We start from the raw sequence: 20939 nt of genomic DNA on the forward strand, positions 1-20939 counted from the left end.
TCTCCAAGGTCCTATGGGATGGGTTCCTATCACCTCTCTACAAGGTCTTATGGGATGGGCCCAGTCACCTCTCTACAAAGTCCTATGGGATGAGCCCTGTCACCTGTCTACAAGGTCCTATGGGACAGGGCCCTGTCATCTCTCTGCGAGGTCCTATGGGATGGGCCCTGTCAACTGTCTACAAGGTCCTATGGGACAGGGCCCTGTCACCTCTCTACGAGGTCCTATGGGACAGGGCCCTGTCACCTGTCTACAAGGTCCTATGGGACGGGGCCCTGTCACCTCTCTACAAGGTCCTATGGGACGGGGCCCTGTCACCTGTCTACAAGGTCCTATGGGACGGGGCCCTGTCACCTGTCTACAAGGTTCTATGGGATGGGCCCTGTCAACTGCCTACAATGTCCTATGGGACATGGCCCTGTCACCTGTCTACAAAGTCCTATGGGACGGGGCCCTGTCACCTGTCTACAAGGTTCTATGAGATGGGCCCTGTTACCTGTCTACAACATCCTATTGGACAGGACCCTGTCACCTCTCTACAAAGTCCTATAGGACAGGGCCCTGTCACCTCTCTACAGGCTTCTCCTCAGCAAGGGCCAGCCATCTCTCTGACCTTAGCTCCTGCCTCTACCCAGCCCCAACTCATTCATGTGGACCCTTGGCCCCTGGGTGAGGCCTCAACCACACCAACATGATCACGCTACCACCCCAGAGACTTGATGTTTGCTGTTCCCTCCACCTGGCAAGTCCTGACTCCCCTTCTTGCTGCTCCTCTGGGTCACTCATTCTCATGCATCGTAAGAGAGGCTTTACCACATCTCTCCTCAACCCTCCCCTCATACTCTACTTTCCTGCTTAGTTCTCCACAGCACCTACAGCCGCTAATATGCTATGTGTTTCTCTCTTAGTGTTTGTTGATGGGGATCAGAGTTTCAGCTCCCTGAGAGCAGAGACCTCATTTTATTAGCTGTTTTTTCCAGGGGCAAAAACATCACTTGGCTCATAGGAGGTGCCCAGTTATTATTGTGGAGTGAATGAATGAATGACACACACATCTCTTTCCCCTCACTATATGATGTTAGTAAGAAATATTTTGGCTTCCCAGGACAGAAAGCCAATTTAAACTAGCCCAAACAAGAAGGGACATGGATTGGCTCACGGAATCCATAGACAGAGTCCACATGGCAGGAGATACAGAAGGTGGCAATTCTCAAGGTTTATATCTAATAGCTTGAGCTGCCAGAGAACAAGCCACTCAGTTTCGTTTCCAAAAATCCCAAGGAAGAAAACTGATGCGTGCTGCTCAGGTCAGGCATCCATCCCTGGACCAATCAACTGTGGGCTGAGGCAGTGCCACAGCCTTCATGTGAATAAGGGAGGGAGGGAAGGGCAGTGCCCAAAAGATGAGGGCATGGGGGGAGGGGAAGCTGGGCAGACAAGCCCAGAGATGCCCATGATAAACCAGTGACCTTAAGTCTTAGCAACCCTTGCATACCCCAGAAGAGTCTAACACCGTGCTTGCCTTTCAGTAGGACACTTTAGTAAAGTGTCTGCTGTTGTTGAATCACTAGTGCTGCTATTGTATCTATTACTCTTCGAGAAGCAGGATGGAGGAAGCCAATTATATAGGAGGCCAGATGCTTGCCCTCAGAGAGCTTACAACCAACTAAATTATTTCCAAGCTTGTTCTAGTGGTAGAAGCCTTTCTGCTGAGGCCTAAGAGTAAAACAGTTCATGATGGTGAGCAGGGGATGATTGAAGCAAGGGATGGAGGTGGGGGGGGGTCCCCTGTTCATCTGTTTATCCCTCGAGGCCTTGCCATCCCCCACCCCCAGGAGAATCAGGCTCTGCACAGAAACCATAGGACCCCATAGATCCCAGTTTGAAACCCACCATCTCAGACCATGAGCGCCCTATGGGCAAGTTTATGTCTTTTTCATCTTTCTGTCCCTAGCCCCTAGCTCAATACAGAATATATGTATGTATTGGTTGATTCTTTCAGTGAAAGATTGAAAGATTTCAATCTCTTGTGAAATACCTGAAGAATCATCAACACAAAGCACATGAGCAAACGCATAGTTTTGGTTTTATATCTCTTTTAAGTTTCATAGATATTCGGCCCAAAGAAAGCACTCAAAGTTGGGTAGAGAAAAGCCAAGAGGGATTCCTGGAAGAAAAGGCTTTTGAGCTAGATTCTGAAGGAAGCATAGTAAAACAGAGAAAAAGCAGAGAGAAAATTCAATGAGGAGAGCCCATAGGAACAAAGACATGGAATCAGGATAGAGCTTCACCCATGTGGGGCAAACCCTGGGCTCAAACAGGGGGTTAATAACAAGTGAAGTTGGTACCACACATTTATTCTCTTTTTCTTTTACACTTCCTAGAGTGCTTCAGTGGAGGCAGATAGGGGTCCAGCAAGAATGCCAAAGCAGCCATCTCATGATGTTTGACAACATTCATCTGAGCTGTTTCATGTTTAACATGTCTTCCAACTCTGTAAAATTACAGAATGGAATATGAAAGATGGCATTTTATTCTATTGCTGGCGAAAAGGATGAAAAAAGACACCACTCGTTTTTTTTCATTCATGCAGCTGATACTGGTTGAGCACCTATTATGTTCTTAAGCACGATGCTAGACGCAGGCAATATCAAGTTGGCTAAGACTCTCCAACAACCATGCTTTGGGCTGATAGATGTGTGAACAAATAACTACTGGTGGTGATCACTGTCATGGAAGAAGGTGACACAGGTGCAGAGAAGGAAATGGCTAACTGCCAGAGAAGCCAGATAAGGCCTCAAGGTAGAAGCAACCTCTGAACTGAATCTTTGGTTTTTTCTGTAAAGGACCATACAGTAAATATCTGAAGCTTTGCAGGCCATACGGTCTCTGCTGCAACTACTCAACTCTGCCACTGTAACACAAGGTCAGCCATAGACAATAGGTAAATGAATGGGTGGGACTGTGCACCAAAATGACATTATTTACGGACACAGAAATTTAAATTCTGTATAACTTTCATGAGTCATGAAACATTCTTCTTCTGGTATTTTTTTGTCCATTAAAAAATATGTTTTTCACCAACCTGATGCTTAAAAATGAAACTATAAAAACTTTCTTGGCTCATGGGCCACAGGAAACCAGGTAGTGGGACAGATATGATCCATGGGCTGTGAGTTGCAGACCTCTATCTTAAAGGATGAATTGGCATACCCCTGGTGAAGATGGAGTTATGGGTTAGTAACGAGAGTAAAGGGGGGTCTCTGCAGTGTAAGGTCCTTAGCAAAGTCTCAGAAACACATACAGATAGAGTCTATTTGGGAAATTGAGGTCTGTTGTGAGAGTGAGGCCTGGGGTCCAGATCGAAACTGGGAAAGTCAATAGTCAACAGTTTTTATATGCCCACTGTTGAACACATCATTATTTTCAAATTATACTACATAAAATTACAATTAAATAAATTACATTTAAAAGAAAAGTGGCCAGGCACAGTGGCTCACGCCATAATCCCAACACTTTGGGAGGCCAAGGTAGGCAGATTGCTTGAGCCCAGGAGTTCAAGACCAGCCTGGGCAATATAGCAAAACCTCGTCTCTACTAAAATTACAAAAATTATCCAGGAGTGTTGGTGAACCTGTAGTCCAAGCTACTTGGGAGGCTGAGGTGGGAGGATGGCTTAAGCCCAGGAGACAGAGGTTGCAGTGAGCTGTGATCATGCCACTGCACTCTAGCCTGGACGACAGAGTAAGACCCTATCTCGAAACAAGAAAACACACACACAAAACAAAGGTAATAAATACTCAAAAACTCATCACTTCCTCATTATTTCTGATATTTTACTATTATCTTTGCCTTTGAGATTATTTACCTCAAGTGCATCCACATAATGGAGATGCCATGACATGCTACTGTGTTTCTCTTCCCAACTCTGCATTCTGCTACTTCACATGGGTAGCTTGACATTGGCCATGATGGGGATATTTACACTGCAGGAATTGACAAAGGCTACAATGTAGGGCTTCTTTTTAGTCCCCCAGAGAATCAGTGGTTAAGCCTTTACCACTGACTACAAGCAAAAGAAAATTAAGTCCAGGACTTAAGTAATGATGGCAAAAGTGGAGAGAAGGGGGATGATTGGGATAGAATTAGACTCAACCAGGTAGCTTCGGAGGAATGAGGTAGAAGTGGAAGAGAAGGATACCTCCAAGCCCGGGAAAGCTATTTATAAAGAAGCACTTTGAGAACTAGACTTGGCTCGGCACTTCCTCCACACGCCTTCTCATTGGACAACCCCAGAAGTAAGTGTGGGAGCTCCAAGTCCCAGGCCCCTGGCAGCTGGTGCAGCAGCAGGAGACACAGAACCCTTGCCTAAGATCACCCGAGGAGGTGCTGCTACAGCCAAGCCCCCAGCCTTCCAATCCCTCTGCACCACAGGCCCGTGTCTGTGTATGTTTACATCTCATATATAGCCCCTTGCAGAGCTGTGTGGGCACCCACAGTGCTCCACGAGCGGTCTGTGTGTATTTATAACCACACAGCCATGTGTGGACAGCCCCACATATAGATCTCACCTCCATCACTTCACACATCCCCGAGGTGCCTGGGGCCTGCTTCCTGACCTCACATCGGGGGCTGTGGGCCTGCTAATTGACTCTGATGGGAACCGTGCCCTGCCAGCCAAAGGCATGCAGCCCACCTCCCACAGCCAGCGCCTGCTACCTCCCACGGCCCTTGGGGGCCGGACCTTCCTGGTAAAGCTGTGTGAGAGGCAGCTATAAACATGCCGCAGGCTGACCTGCATATGGAAATGAGGCTCGCGGTTTGCCTGGCGCCCAGCCACAGGCCTGTGGCCTTGCTACCGCCAAGTATCTTTAGCATGAACTGCGTTCACTTTGTCCCCCTCCAATCCTTTTCAGTCCCTCTCATCTCCTGCCCTGTCTTACTCTCAGTTTGGGGTGCCTCTTTCCAGACTGGGGTCTTATCCTCAAGCCTGCATGGAGGGCTTCGCCTCATCACCCCCCATCTGACAATAAGAACAACATAATCATAGCTTGCAATTTCTGTGCTAGGCACTTCGTGTCCATTATCTCACTGAATACACATGGAGGCCTTGTTTTACAAACAAGGAACCTAAGGCTGTAAGAGGGCCATTTGGTGGAGATTAGGACTGAAGAGGTCAAGGTTGGCAGATTGGTTGGGGCTCCCTGAGCTGCACATGCCATGCTGGAAGGGCCTCTGGGTGCAGGAGAAAGACAAGGAAGCCATCACTAGGCCAGCGATGGCCGAGTAGAGAGAAGGGGATGATTGGCATAGACTCAGCATCAACCAGGTAGCTTGGCAGGATGAGGGAGAAGGAAGAGGAAAAGAAGGATGCCTCCAAGCCAGAGAAAGAGCTATTTATAGAGGACAGTCAGTCTTTTTCCAATCGAGAGTGGGGCAAAGGCCATCCAGGAGGTAGTAATGGGAGGAAGATGCCACCCTGGGGGCACAGGCTGCTCCTGGTTGGGCAAGGTGCTTACTCTTAGACAGTGCCAGTCTCAGCTTCCTAAGGGATCTGATCTGGAAGCTCACATTGAAGACACACTCAAACAGCTGCCCTGGACGTGCTTTAGGAATGTCAGTCCATCATTTCCTCACCATTTCACAGACTTCCCTGAGGTGGGATCCAACCACCTTGGGGAGAGGAGATGGGAGAGGTAGACATAAGACTTCTCTTGTGGTCAGTGAACAGTGGCCTAGGGAGGCTTTCCTAGGCTTTGTTCTCTAAATGCCCCGACAGAGACTGAAGTTAACCAAGGCTGGAGTTGTGGTCATCTCCTACTTTCATTTGGCATGTCATTGTCCTTTGCAGGCCTACCCTTGCCCATAAGTATGTATGTCAGCCCCTCCCTCCCTCCTTCCTTACCTCCTTCCTTACCTTTTTCTTTCCTCCCTCCCTTCTTCCTATTCCTTGTTTCTACAATTTAACGGAGTATTCTTTTTTGAGTTGAAGCACTATTGATGTCCTTATGACCTCCATCTATTTGCTCCTCTGTCTGCCCTCTGGGGCCTAGCTACCCTGTGGAATAGGTTCTTTTGCTATCCCCATTTTAGATATGGAGAATTGGAAGCTCAGGAGGATTAAGTAACTTGCCCCATGTTTCACAGCCAACAGGTAGCAGAGCTAGGAATTGGACCCAGGTAGCCTGATGCAAAAGCCAGTTCTCTTAACCACCAGGATGCACTGGTTTTTCTGTCTTCCACTTGCAAATCTTCAAATAGCTTCTCAAAGGTCATCTCATCCAGCCCCCTGCTTTTAAGCAGGAATGCCTTAACCATGAATGTCCACTTTATGTCTTTCAGAGGCCTTAGAGATTCAACCACTAAAGAGAGATAGTGAAATAAACTATGCTGAGCATCACCAGGAACCATGTGCACCATCTAGTTACATTACTTGCAGTCACCCATTTGGGGATCTTCCCTAAATCAGCCTCCCATCCCTCCTAGCGCTCCTGCAGCATGTTTCCCCTAATTCTGTGCTGGTAGGTCCCCACTGCATACCCTCCATCCCCCACTCCCAAGCCTTGGGCCACAATAAACCCAGCTGAAATGCAAGCCCAAGCCCTGCCCATTGTCATCACAGTAAACAGCCTGGACCCGAAAGCTGCCTCCCTCACTCCCCAGAAGATTAATAAATCAGATTCAGACGCCTATTGTTCTGGACACAGTCAGAATCAATTGCAGGATTTTAAATCTCTCAGCATAGAGCAGCTGGCTGGCAACAAGAGGCCCCGCTATGTCTCTGGGAAAGCTGGCTAGGGATGGAAATAAGAAAGAGTAAAAGACCAAATAATCAATAGTTACCACGCGCTCTTGGCTATCACACAGTATTGCTCAGGAGGCTGGTCCGTAACTTTATTGTGAGTCACACATAGTAAAGGGACGAGGAGGAGGCAGAAAGTCCAGCCGGGAAGAGAGGAGGCCAGAAAGAGCCAGGTCTGGTGGACCCAGGGTTAGCCCTCACATGGGTAAGACTGCTCCACACCCATCTCCTCACCTCACGGATGGCTAATTTCATCTGCAAATGTTTGAATCTCTCAAAAGTGAGCACTCACTGCCCAAAGCCGCACAGTGAATTCTAGCTTAGGATCCCAGAATTCCCAAGAAGAATTCATAGAAATACTTGTATCTTAGACTCATTCCCACTCCCTTGTCACCCGCAATTCCTAGACTTTGGTTTTGTTGTTTTGTTGTTGTTGTTGTTTTTTAATCCCTTATTCCCATGGGGGATATAGTGTGCCCGCCACTGCCGCCTGAGTGGCTGCTAGCATTTTCCCTAGCTGTTTATGTGGAAAATCATAAAAATATTTGGTGGCCAAAAAAAGAGAGGAGAAATGCTTTGGTGGTCTGATGCAACAGAATTCCTTTGGTGGGGGAAGGAAGCTGGATGTCTTATTCTAATCCAAAAGCATGCACAAACGCTGTATTGATTGAAGAGTACTAGATAGAATGCACGTTCTTCTCAGAGACCTGTCCCCCACCCAACCCTCCCCAAGCAGACAAAAGCACTGTTGGCAGCTGGTAGAATGTAAGTCACTTATAACTCGGCCACAAGGTTTGGGAAGAGCTGAAAGCAGAAATTCTTGCAGGCTGCGCTCTACCCTGAGTCTGGTATTATGCTCCTGCCCTGGTGGCCTAATTCCCTTGGCTGCAAGAGGAGGCGAGGATGCTGATGTTAATGATGGTGATGGTTGTGGTGGTGATCCAGATATTGCTGTTGTTACTGCAGCTGATGCTGATTTTTTTTATGTGCTGCATGTTATGTTATAGTTATGAAGCCTCTCCATATACATTCTCTCCTTTGATGCTCATAGTGACTCCCCATGGGAGGCAGATCAGGTATCATATCACATCACACCCATTTCACCCGGGAGGAAAGTGAAGCCCACAGAGACAAAGTGTCTTGCCCAAGAGAACACAACTTGCCAATGCCAAAGCCTGCAAATCAGCTTTACACCATGTTGACTTGAACTCTGAACAGCACAGTCCAAGAGGGTCATAATGCAAGCTACATATGGCATTTAATATTTTCCAGTAGCCACATTTTTAAGGTTATAAGAAAGCAAGTGAAATTGATTTTTAATAGTATATATAATATAACCCAATATATCCAAAATATTATCATTTCAACATGTAATCAATGCAGACATCATTAATGTGATGTTTTACATTCTTTGTTTTCATACTAGATATTTGAAATCTGGTGGGTATTTTTCACTTTGAGCACACCTCATTTTAGACTAGCGACATGTGGCTGATGGCTATGTTACTGGCCAGCCCAAATCTACAAGGACTTGACAGTGTCTTTGATGCCAAGTGTATTTTTGAGAAAAACCTCAAAGAGAGGAAAGGAGGATCATTGCTTGATTCATCTTTATTCATTAAGAGGAAAAACTTTCATCTTGACTTCACCTCTTTCTAGACATGCAGACAAGGTACAAAAATTATTTCAGTTGACAAACTATTTTTCCTCTTCTTTCCATCCTCTTTTCCTTCTTCTCTTCTTTCTCCACCTTCTTTTTTTTTTTTTTTTTTTTTTTTTGAGACGGAGTCTCGCTCTGTCACCCAGGCTGGAGTGCAGTGGTGCAATCTCAGCTCACTGCAAGCTCCACCTCCCGGGTTCACGCCATTCTCCTGCCTCAGCCTCTCCGAGTAGCTGGGACTACAGGCACCCGCCACCACGCCCGGCTAATTTTTTTTTGTATTTTTAGTAGAGACGGGGTTTCACCGTGGTCTCGATCTCCTGACCTCGTGATCCGCCCGCCTCGGCCTCCCAAAGTGCTGGGATTACAAGCGTGAGCCACCGCGCCCGGCCTCTCCTCCTTCTTCTTAATAATCATCTGCTAAAAAATCTAATCCAGATATTAGCACTGAGTGATTAGCAGTCATCTACAAGCAGCAACTTGGTCTACTTTTTGAACTGCACCCTAATTATACATAGTGCTACATGAGGCACAGGGCAGAAATAATGATCCCTCCAAGAACACTGGGCACTAGAAAAGGAGGCGGAGGGAGAGAGGGCACTCGAAAAGGAGGAGGGAGGGAAGGAAGGAGGGAGGGACGGAGGGACGGATGGAGGGAAAGGGGGAAGGAAAAAAAGCATACCGAGTTCAATAGTGCCCCACCCCACAAAACTCATGTTCACCCAGAGCCTCAGAATGTTACCTTATTTAAAACTAGAGTTTTTGCACATGTAATTAGTTAAGATAAGGACATTGTGGTGGGCCCTAAACCAATGACTGATGTCCTTAAAAGAAAGATACGTGGACACACACAGAAGACACAAGTAAGAACACCGTATTAGTCCATTCTCACACTGCTAATACATACCAGAGCCTGGGTAATTTATAAAGGAAAGAAGTTTAATGGATTCACCGTTCCACATGGCTGGGGAGGTCTCACAAACATGGCTGAGGATGAAGGAAGAGCAAAGAGATGTCTTACATTGGGGTGGGCAAAAAAGAGCATGTGCAGTGGAACTCCCCTTTATAAAACCATCAGATCTCATGAGACTTATTCACTATCACAAGAACAGTATGGGGAAACTGCCCCCATGATTCAATTGTCTCCACCTGGCCCCATCCTTGACATGTGGGGATTATTACAATTCAAAATGAGATTTGGGTGGGGACACAGCCAAACCATATCAAACACTATGTAAAGATGGAAGTGGGGATTGAGCGATGTGTCTACAAGCTGCCTTTGACCACAAGAAGCTAGGTGAGAGGCATGGAACAGATGCTCCTTCAGAGCCTCCAGAAGAATCAACCCCACCAGTCTCTTGATTTCGGACTCCAGGTCTCCAGAACTGTGAGAGAATACATTCCTGTTGTTTTAAACCACCTAGTATGTGGCAATTTGTTATTGCAGCCCTAGGGGACTGATACAGAAAGGAAGTGCCAAACCAGGCATGCATTCTTGTAAAAAATCAGTAAAGACACGTGATCAAAAAAAGCTTGCAGTTGAGAACATGAACTTAGGGGCAGCTTCCCTATCCACTCTCCCCCTGCTGCTCGTGAAATCATATCAGCTTCCCTCACCTTCCCTGCTCTCAGTTGCCCATTCTGGTAACTTGAGCCCCAGGTTTCCTATGAAAAGGTACAGCCTTAAAATGAAGGGTTTAAGTAATTCAAATATTGTCCTATAAAAGAGGGAACTATTTATTCTGGGTGACTTTTGAGGATAGGGTGAAGACCAAAGAGTAAAAGAGAGGAAAACAAATTTCAACTCTGCTTGTAGAATTTTTGGACAAGCAGAACTGATCCATGGTAAGAGGGATGCCTGGCATGCATGCCTCTAATGAAAGCTGGTCTTGGGGCATCATGAGGAAGTTAGGGGGATTTCATCTTTCTGCCATCATCAAAGGAATTTCTATTCAAAAAGGAAAATAAACTGGATGGTCATAGGGCCCTCTTCCATCTGAAAGCTGACTATTTGATTCTGAGTCAGAATAGAAGGCAGTACACTCTGAAGAGGTTGAAGGAGACAGTGACTCTCTCATAGGCCAGACTCAGATGAGACACTGACATGGATCATATATGGCTGGGACACTGATGCGGACCTTATACAGATGGGACACTGATGCAGACAGTATATGGGACACGGATGTGGACCTTATATGGATGGGACACTGACACAGACCGTATACCGATAAGACACTGACACAGACTGTATACGGATGAAACCCTGATGCGGACCGTATATGGATGAGACACCCACGTGGACTGTATACAGGTGGAACGCCGACACAGACCATATACAACACGGACCATATGCAGATAGGACACTGACACAGATGGTATACGGATGGGACACTGACGTGGACCGTATACGGACGGGACACTGACGCGGACCGTATACGGACGGGACACTGACGCGGACCGTATACGGACGGGACACTGACGGGGACCGTATACAGATGGGACACTGACTCGGACTGTATATGGATGAGACACCGACATGGACTGTATACAGGTGGACACAGACCATATACGACATGGACCATATACAGATGGGACACTGACACAGACCGCATACGGACGGGATACTGACGCGGACCGTATACGGATGGGACACTGACGGGGACCTTATATGGATGGGACACTGATGCAGACTGTATACGCATGGGATGCCAACACAGACCATATACGGAAGGGACACTGACGCAGACCATATACAGGTGGGACACTGACATGGACTAGATACAGATGAGAATCAGGGTCTGCTGGGCCCTGACCTCCAGAAGACATGGCCCTCTTTCCATAACACATGACCGCATCCCTAGCCTTGGCTGATCAGAGTCTCAACTGTTTTGACTAATATGGAGAGTACCCACAGAGCGGCGGGGGCTACAGCAGAAAGTTGGTTGTATAACTGGGACCACAAGTTATAGCCATGTACAAGTTAAATTTAGAGGGGAGCAGGAAATATGAGTAAACAAACAAACAAACAAAAGCCAGGAAAGAGCAGAAAGAAACAGACTTCCAGTGCTCTGCTTATTTATTTCTGCATATCAAACTACTCTGAAACTTAGTGGCTCAAAACAACAACTTTTACTGCTGGGCATGGTGTCTCACGCCTAACCCCAGCACTTTGGGAGGCTGAGGCGGGCAGATCACCTGAGGTCAGGAGTTCAAGACCAGCCTGGCCAACACGGCCAAACCCTGTCTCTACTAAAAATAACAAAAATTAGCTAGGCGTGGTGGTGCGCGCCTGTAATCCCAACTATTTTGGAGGCTGAGGCAGTAGAATCGCTTGAACCCGGGAGGCAGAGGTTGCAGTGAGCTGAGATTGAGCCATTGCACTCCAGCCTGGGTGACAGATCAAGACGCCATCTCAAAAAAAAAAAACCATTTCCTTCTGTTTCGTGAATGTGTGGGTTAGGAATTCAGACAAGGCTCAGCTGGGTGGGTCTTCTATTCTATGTGGAATGGCAGAAGTCACTCCATCGTAGTCAGCTGGCAGATGGGCTGGTGCAGCATCTCCAGGATGACTTCATTCACACTGGCACCATGGCAGGGACAGCTGAAAGGCCTGGCTCAGCTGAGGCTGTAAACCAGAGTGCCTCCCTGTGGTCTTTCCAACATGGCCTCTCAGGGTAGCTGGACTTCTTATGAGATAGGTCAGGGCTCCAAGAGCCAGTGTTTCAGTAAACAAAGTAGAAGTTGCATAGCCTTGTAAGGCCCAGCCTTAGAAGTCACATGGCATCACTTCTGAGATACTCTATTTGTTGAAGCAGTCATAAGCCCACCCAGATTCCAGAGGCAGTGATATAGGTCCTACCTCTCTATGGGAGGAGGGTCAAATAATTTGTGACCATGATTTAAAACCACCATCCATCCAGAGAGGAAAAAGAGATAGGAAGAGTTGCTTTCTACTTCACAGTTCTCATGAGATAGCCTCATCCTTAAAAATAAACCCTCTTGGCAGGGCGCAGTGGCTCATGCCTGTAATCCCAGCACTCTGGGAGGCCGAGGCAAGCAGATGACCTGAGGTCGGGAGTTCGAGACCAGCCTGACCAACATGGAGAAACCCTATCTCTACTAAAAATACAAAATTAGCCAGGCGTAGTGGCACATGCCTGTAATCCCAGCTATTCAGGAGGCCGAGGCAGGAGAATCACTTGAACCTGGGAGGAAGAGGTTGTGGTGAGCCAAGATCGCACCATTGCACTCTAGCCTGGGCAACAAGAGTGAAACTCTGTCTCAAAAAATAACAAGAATAATAATAAACCCTGTTTTTGCTTGGCTAACGTGAGTAGGTATCTATTCCTGCAACCAAAGTAGTCCTATTATGGGCAAAATTCTGTCTCTCAAATATTCATATATTGAAGACCTAACATCTAGTACTTCAAAATGTAACTATATTTGGAAATAGGGTGTTTAAAGAGGTTAAGTTAAAATAAGCTCATTAGCATGGGCCTTTATTTAATATAATCCGTGTCCTTATAAGGAGAGGAAATTTAGGATGGGCACAGTGGTTCATACGTGTAATCCTAGTACTTTGGGAGGCTGAGGCAGGAGGATCACTTGAGCCCAGAAGTTTGAGACCAGCCTGGGCAGCATAATGAGACCTTGTCTCTTTAATAAAAAACAAAAAAAAAAAAAAAAAAGAAAGAAAGAAAAAGTAAAAAAACCCATCAGCCCGGTGGGATCCCAGCTGCTTGAGAGGCTGAGGCAGAAGGATTGCTTGAGCCGGGCAGTGGGGAGGTCGAGGCGCCACTGCACTCCAGCCTGGGAGACAAAAAAAAAAAAAAAAGAAATTTAAACACAGAGGGAGGACAAAAAACCAAACACCGCATGTTCTCACTCATAGGTGGGAATCGAACAATGAGAACACATGGACACAGGAAGGGGAACATCACACTCCGGGGACTGTTGTGGGGTGGGGGGAGGGGGAGGGATAGCATTAGGAGATATACCTAATGCTAAATGACGAGTTAATGGGTGCAGCACACCGACACGGCACATGTATACATATGTGACAAACCTGCACGTTGTGCACATGCACCCTAAAATTTAAAGTATAATAAAAAAAAAGAAAAAAAAGACATGGGGAGAAGATGGCCATCTACAAGCCAAAGAAAGAGGTCCCAGCAGAAACTGCCCCTGCCCACACTTTGATTTTGTACTTCCAGCCCCCAGAACTATGAGAAATTAATTTCTGTTGTTTAAGCCACCCAGTCTGTGGTACTTTGTTATGGTAGCCCTAGCACACTAATACAAGCCCTGACAAAACAAATGTGCCCAGTTTATGTATCTTGGTGCTAATACAAGCAATAGGGAGTCTGGCCCTGCAAGCCTACTAGTTAGAGCAGAGTATGGCCCAAGCCCAGGTAGCTCCAGTGTGCTGCAGGACATGAAGTATTCTCTTGGCATGGGCTGGCTGCCTCTTCAGTGTGCATCCACTGGAATCAGGACATATGGAACGGGTGATTCATTTCTTCCATCTCTACTCCTGGCAAACAAAAGCATTTACTATCACCTCTACAAAGGCAGCAGCATGTTTTTCTTTGCCAAAAGGAACACTCCTGGTTCGGCTTTCTTACAAACACAGACATGTGAGTGAGAATGTGCGTGCACGTGCACAAACACACATGCACATATGCACACACACACTAGCCTTCTATGTCTATGTTCCCTTTCTAACATACTTTCTTCCCTATTCCATCACCAATGCTCAGCAACTGGGAGTCAAGAAACCTCGGTTTGGTCCCAGTTACGTGAAATTTGACTTAATTTTCTTAGATTTCTGTTTGTTCAGCTTTAAAATGAAAGGATTGGCCCATCAATGATTTCTAAGATGACTTTTCACACTTAAGACTTGTGGTTCTGCAATCTCAACACAGTGAAGGTGCACAAGGCTAGCATTAAGGCAATAACGGTTCTGCTGCTTATTAGCCATGAGCAGTTCACTTCACTTCTCCCAGCCTCAATTTCCTCCACTGTGAAATGTACTTAATAGTGTCTGGGGCTCCCAACAGTCTGACCCAAGACCTACTCTTTATCCTGTAATTCACTTTCCAGACCTTAAGTGTTCTTTATCTTCTTGCCTTGAACAAAACTGTCTCCCCTTGCCATCTTGAGCCTTCCCCTCTTCCCCTCATTGCTTTGCTCTATTGACCCCCCAGTATCTCCCCAATATTTATCCAATAAGGGCTCCTGCTCCCATTTTCTGTCTCCATCCCAAGTCAACCCATGCATCACCCTGGCCTCAGTCAATGACCTTGAATCCCTTCCATTTCAACGCCCCTCTCCCAGGATCACAGTCACAGCCCTCCAATGCCCACCTCTGAAATCTCTCCATCAACACTTCCCTCCTAGCCACAGTAACCAGCATCCTCTCATATTTCTTTTTCACTAACTCCTGCAATGCCCACCCTTTGTCTTTATTAAGATCCCCTTTTTCCTGCATGCTAATTTCCCTCCCTTCCTTGCAGGCCTATAGGTCCTTATTACTCATTTAGACCACTCTCCTGCTGTCACTATCAACCCCTTGCCACCTTGTCCCCTGGTCACATGTAACCCATCAAGCCTTGCAGCTTTGTAGTCAATCCAACAATGAACCTTCTCCATTCCCAGCTCTAGACACCAGAATTTCACTAGAGAGAGACCAGTCAACTGTGTGGACACATGCCAACACAAATGAACGGCCTCCAACAGCAGCTGGCCCCCAACAGAGACTGACCATTCTCCCAACTGTACCCACCAGGACTTCTTCTACCCCCACCCCCAGCCCCACCCCGTGCCTTCCAAAGCTCCTCCCAGGAACTTCAGGCCCCCAGCCTGGGAAGCTGACCATCTCACTCTCAGGGGATGACCTCGCCTCCTACTTTGAAGAGAAAATAGAGGCAATCAGGAAAGGACGCCCTCATCTTCCTGCCACCCCACCTACAGCTGTGCACATGTGCACCGTCCTTCCTGCCTTCCCTCCTGCTGCATGAAAGGGATGCTCCTCCACCTGTCAAGGGCTAATCCTACCTCCTGTGCCCAAGATTCCACCCCACCTCTTTCTCCCTAAGTCCTTGTCCAACCAAGAAGCACCACCTCCTCTACTCTATCTGTGTCCCTTCCCCCAACTGTAGGCACCTTTCTGTCAGCACATATGCTCAGTCATGTCTCTTCTTCCTGGAAAAAAGAGAAAGTCCTAGACCTTCGTCCTTGCCCTTAGTAGCAATTTATTTCCCCCCTTACCTTCCTGTCTGAGAGACCTGAAAGCCAGAACGGATCTGAGACTTCTTCCTTATTTGCCACTTACGGATTTTAAATGTGAAAATATTTTAGGGCTTTTTCTTTCTGTTAATATAAGGGCATATGCTCATCATTTATTTACAAAAGAGTCAAACAATACGGGAACATTTAAAAACCAAAGTCAGAATTTCTTCTGCAGAGAAAACAAGGTTTTGCATGATGCTGCACGACTTGCTCTCAGGCTTCTGTCTATTCACAGATAGGTGCATGTGCTGAGCGCTGCACGGATGGGTCCCCAGTCAGTGGGTCATCCTGTAACCTGCCTTTCTCACTACACAATAGGCTGTGGGTGTCTTCCCATGTCAACAAATGTGGAGCTATATCATTATTGATGGCTACTAGCATCCTGTTTTATAGACTTACCATCATTTACTGAACTTGTCCCTGTTGATGGGGGTTTGAGTTTGTCATTTACACTTCCCCACCCAACTCTCCTTCCTGTCAAGTAAAAGAGAAACTCATTTTAAGCATTCAAGGGAATCTCTCAGAATTCAATGGCAGAAAGCATAGACACCTCTCTTCTCTCTTGCTCTCTCCCACACTCTCCATTTGAATGGTCTCCCGTCTCTGCTTTTTCCTGAGCATCACTTAATTCTTCCTGCTCCTCATCACAGGCCCTGGTCTATCAAGTCCATGCACATACACGATCATGGCTCCTAAGTCTACACAGACTTTACATTTGCTCCCCAGTGACCACACTGTTCACTCACAACTCTGATGCAGATCAGCCTCTGCCTCCACCGTCTTCTTGGATGGGTGGCAAAGGTTACATCCATTCCAGCAGGACTCAGGGAAGGTGCAAACACAACACACACACACACACACACACACACACACACACACACCCCACTGCCAGTGGCAACAGCATCCAAAGAGAACCTCAGAGAAGGTCCAGGGACAAGACCCTTTACCTACTGACTATGGCAATGTGGCCACAGTGGCTCCACCATGACCTGGCAGCCATGGGGACTGGTGGTGACATCAGCTCTAGCATCTCACAGACCTGGGTTTAATCTCCTCCCCGCTGTCTGATCTCAAGCAAAGCACACAAGGGCTCTGAGCCTGCTTCCCTATCTGTAAAATGGGGATAACACTTGCTGACTTGCAGGGTTCATTTGAGGGGCCACCATTGTAGTGATTTGCTGGCACGGGTGTTTCGGTAGGGAGGAACAAATGGCAGCTGCCATCACTCTCATAACTATGATGGATGTGGAGTATTCTGCCTCCCATGGAAAAGGCCACAGAGGAGCAGAAGATTCAGGAACCTGCCAGCTGGGCTGGATAAACTGGGGCCTAAGTAATGACAAGAATAGAGGCCACCATGTGTTGAGTGCCCAGGACTCGATTAACTTATTTCTCAAATAAACCCCCATGAGGCACCAACTAGGAAATAGAAACCACTCTGAGTACTTAAAATAGAGGGAACTTAATGCAGGGAATTGGCTTTCTTGGTGACAGAAGAGCAAAGAAGCCAAATAAGGATAGTGAGAGGGCCCAGAGATGAGCAATAGGAAGAAACCACCACCCCTCCCCCCTAGGCACAGCTGGGCATTTGGCTCTGGGGTCACCAGGAAGCTGGAATCACAGCATCCCTGTCCAGCAGAAGTCAGAGTCCTGAAGGAGAAGCAACTGCTTCTAGAAAGTAGGCCCAAGGCAGAGAGAGAGAGAAAGAAGAAACCCTCTGGCTTTTCTCTTACTCTACCCCTCAACCTCCTGCCAATGCCTCCTGCTGGTAAAACTCTGCTGGAGACCAGATGTCACAGGAGCCTGCAAACACAGCCTGCAAGGGTCAGGTGCTCCCCCACCCCCGCCGCCACTTTGATGCAGAGCAAGGAAAAGGCATAGAATGGATATCAAAGCAAATAGGCCCAGGAGCAGCACAAGTACCTTTCTCATCCCCACTTACACATGAAGAAGCACAGAAAAGTTAAGCAACTTGCCCAAGATCAAACAGCTGATCTTGGAGAGAGAATGTGAACTCAAGCAGCCTATCCCCTGAGCCCATGATCTTAACTGAAATGCTATAGCACCTCCCCTAGAGCTGTCTCAGCCCTTGGCTTTCTCTTACTTTTCTCAGTCTTTCGTCCTTTCTCTTTTTTTTTTTTCTTTCTTTCTTTCTTTCTGGCACAGACAGCATTGCTGGGGCAGGCACAGGGCTTTGGGCTTTCAGCTTCGGCTTTGCTACTGATGATCTGGGTAAAGTTACTTAATCTGGTCCATCAATATGTATTTATTGAGTACCTACTATATGTTGGTTTCCCTCCAAGCCTCTGTTTTCTCATCTGGACAATTGGTATAATGATATAAGGTAGTCAAGCAGAGACAGCAAGGTGACTGCATACAGTCTTATTACATTTGTTCCAAAAAATGCTGCTTCTCCCACTCTTCCCTCTTTCCTGCCTTTTCGTTCCTGCCAAAGCTTTAGGTTTCCCTTGCCAGACTCACTGCTCGTCTCTGCTGGTGGTTCTTGGAGCAGATGTCACTGGCTCCTATTGGAGCTAATCCCCCAGAGGAGCAACACCCCCCCACCCCGTGTCACCTCCTGCCCTCCAGGCCAGCTCTACCTCTGTCAGCACCTCAGTGCCCCAAACTGGAAAGTGGGTTGAGGGGACAATTCCCAGCTGTCTCCCAGCTTGGCCACAAGGACGAGGAAGGGGGTGCGGACAGAGGAGCAAGAGGGAAACTCTTTGTAAGTGTGAAAAAGCATTTAAAATATTTAATAGCATGAGCAATATCAGTAATAGCTTTGGGCAGCAGAATTTGGTGTTTGTTTACTTTCCTTGCTCCCAGACGTCCTGCTGCTTCGTACAGGAAGGAAATAAATAGATGCTGGGCACATTCATGCAGAATCCATCAGCCAGGCAGAGTGATATGATCTGTTCTCAGAACAAGTCACTGTGAGAAGACATGGCCAGCCGGTCTGAGCCCCCACCCTACATGCTCCCCAACACCCCCACCCTGCACCCCACATACCTACTCTCACCTGCCTCTGGCCTCCCTGCAGCCCTGATGTCAGGGACCCAGGAGTTTGTTTTGGAAGCCATGTATATCCCATATGCCCAATGTATACTCCCCTGCAGGTCCAGGGGAAGCCCATCCGGCCTGCCAGCTTGTATGAGATAGTGAAATTGGAAAGACCACTATGTCTCTTACAAGCACTGCAGCCTTGGCAAGATCTGTTAACCTGAACCTCAGCCTCCTCCTCTGCAAAACAGAGAAAGAAGCACTTGGTGGGTTGTAGGAAACAGAAGATGCAGGGTAGGGTGGGCTTGAAGAGAATTTCATGAAGGAACTGTTTATGGAGGTGGGAGCAGGGCTAAGGGACCCAATGTGGGATGTTGAGACACCCAAGGACTAGATAATGTAAAGCTGTTACCTCCCTCAGGGCTGAGAGGCCAGGCAAGAGCTGGTGACAGGGAGGGACCCACCACTAAGAGCTGTCACTGAGAGACACAGAGCTGTGGCACAGAGGGGGCAGAAAGGAAATATCCCAACCTCTCTTCTCACTCTCTGAGTTCCTGATAGTATCTCCCCTTGGACAAGCCCAAAAGGAAGCCAGAGGGCAAGCTAGCCCAGTTAATGTGGTCTGTAAGGGTCCAGCCTCCCCTGCATAGAAGGAAGGGCAAAGCACGGATCTGGAAGGGGAACAGCCATCACACCCTCTCAAAGCATGTCCGTTAAGTGAAACACTTGGCACAGTGCCTGCCCATAGTAAGCACTCAGTGCATTCTGGCTCCTGTTGTCATCATTGTCAATTGAATTGTTTGTCTAGCATGAAAACTACCCCTTCCCTACAGCTCTGTTCTTCTGTCCCCTCTTCCTCCATTCTAGGGAATTAACTTGGGTATCCCTTTGAGGCAGGAGAATAGGGTCTGGAGACAGGGAGCCTTCACTTCAGCCTCTGATTGGTCACAGGCCAATTCTTCATTTGCATAGGGCTGATTGGTCATGGGCCAAGTCTTCGTTTGCATAGGGTGTAACTTTACTTCAGCCTCCAATAGGGTGAAACCAATAGGAAATCTCTAAAAGGTACTTAAAGATTTTGCAACCCGTGCTCCTGAGCTGCTCGCTTGAGCCCGCTCCCACTCTGTGGAGTATATTTTCACATCAATAAAGCTGTGCTTTTGTTGCTTCATTCTTTTGTTGCTTTGTTTGTGCATTTTGTCCAATTCCTTGTTCAACGCACCAGGAACCCGGATGACTCATAGTCAAGACCCTCCACTGGTAATACCTTGTCTTCGTAGGGAGGAAAAATAAAGATAACAACATTCAGCTCCATTCTAATGATCAAATCTCATCCTGGTCTCACTTTACAGAGTTTATTACGGTGCTAGGGACAAAGGGAGCTGAGACACCAAGTCCTCCTTTGTCCTCACCAAAGCCTTACTTAGAACCCTTTGCTCAGAACTGATTTATTGATTCCATTTGATTTGTCAAGGAATCAAGGATATCAATCAGCATTGACTGAGCGCCTATGCTGTCCCCTGCACATTCCATGCTCATACCCGATTCAGCTTAGTAGTTAAGGGCATTCACTTTGGAGCCAGGCCAATCTTGGGCCAGCTAGTAAACTTCTCTAGCCTCAGTTTCCTCCCTGCAAAAATAAGCCTGCTGCCATCCTGCACGCTGCTGTGAGGATAGTTGGAGAAGTCCCGGCACAGAGAAGACCTTCCATAACCTCTCAGTGCAGGTGTGACAGATGAAGAAATGAGCATCAGAATACACAAGGGATTTCCCCTGGACCCATGCTAGCAAGCTGCTCTTGAACAAAGGTTTGCCTTGGCCCAAAGCAGGAGGCATTCTGCTCTGCACTCCACATTGTCTCTCCTAGTCGACTTATCCCCATCAGCAGATAGATGCGGTGTTTCAAAGAAACCAAAAACATTTTCTTCCTTCTTGGTTTGAGAACATATTCTGTGTTTTTATTTTTCTGGGAATTACTTCTTTGTTGTTACGGACAGATGGGAACATAGGTGTGCAGCCATTGGCCTCTGTGGATGGCAGTTGTGGACACAGCTCAGAAAAACATAGGGCAGCAGGAGGGAAGACTTCTGCTTCTTCAGAGAGGCACATCCAAGCAAGGACACAGAGGGGCTGACCGCAGCCTGTTCTTTGGATTTTTCTTTTATTGATTTTTTTAGGTTTTTTTGT

This window comes from Symphalangus syndactylus, chromosome 20 (genome assembly GCF_028878055.3).
Source record: "Symphalangus syndactylus isolate Jambi chromosome 20, NHGRI_mSymSyn1-v2.1_pri, whole genome shotgun sequence".
Classification (NCBI taxonomy): domain Eukaryota; kingdom Metazoa; phylum Chordata; class Mammalia; order Primates; family Hylobatidae; genus Symphalangus; species Symphalangus syndactylus.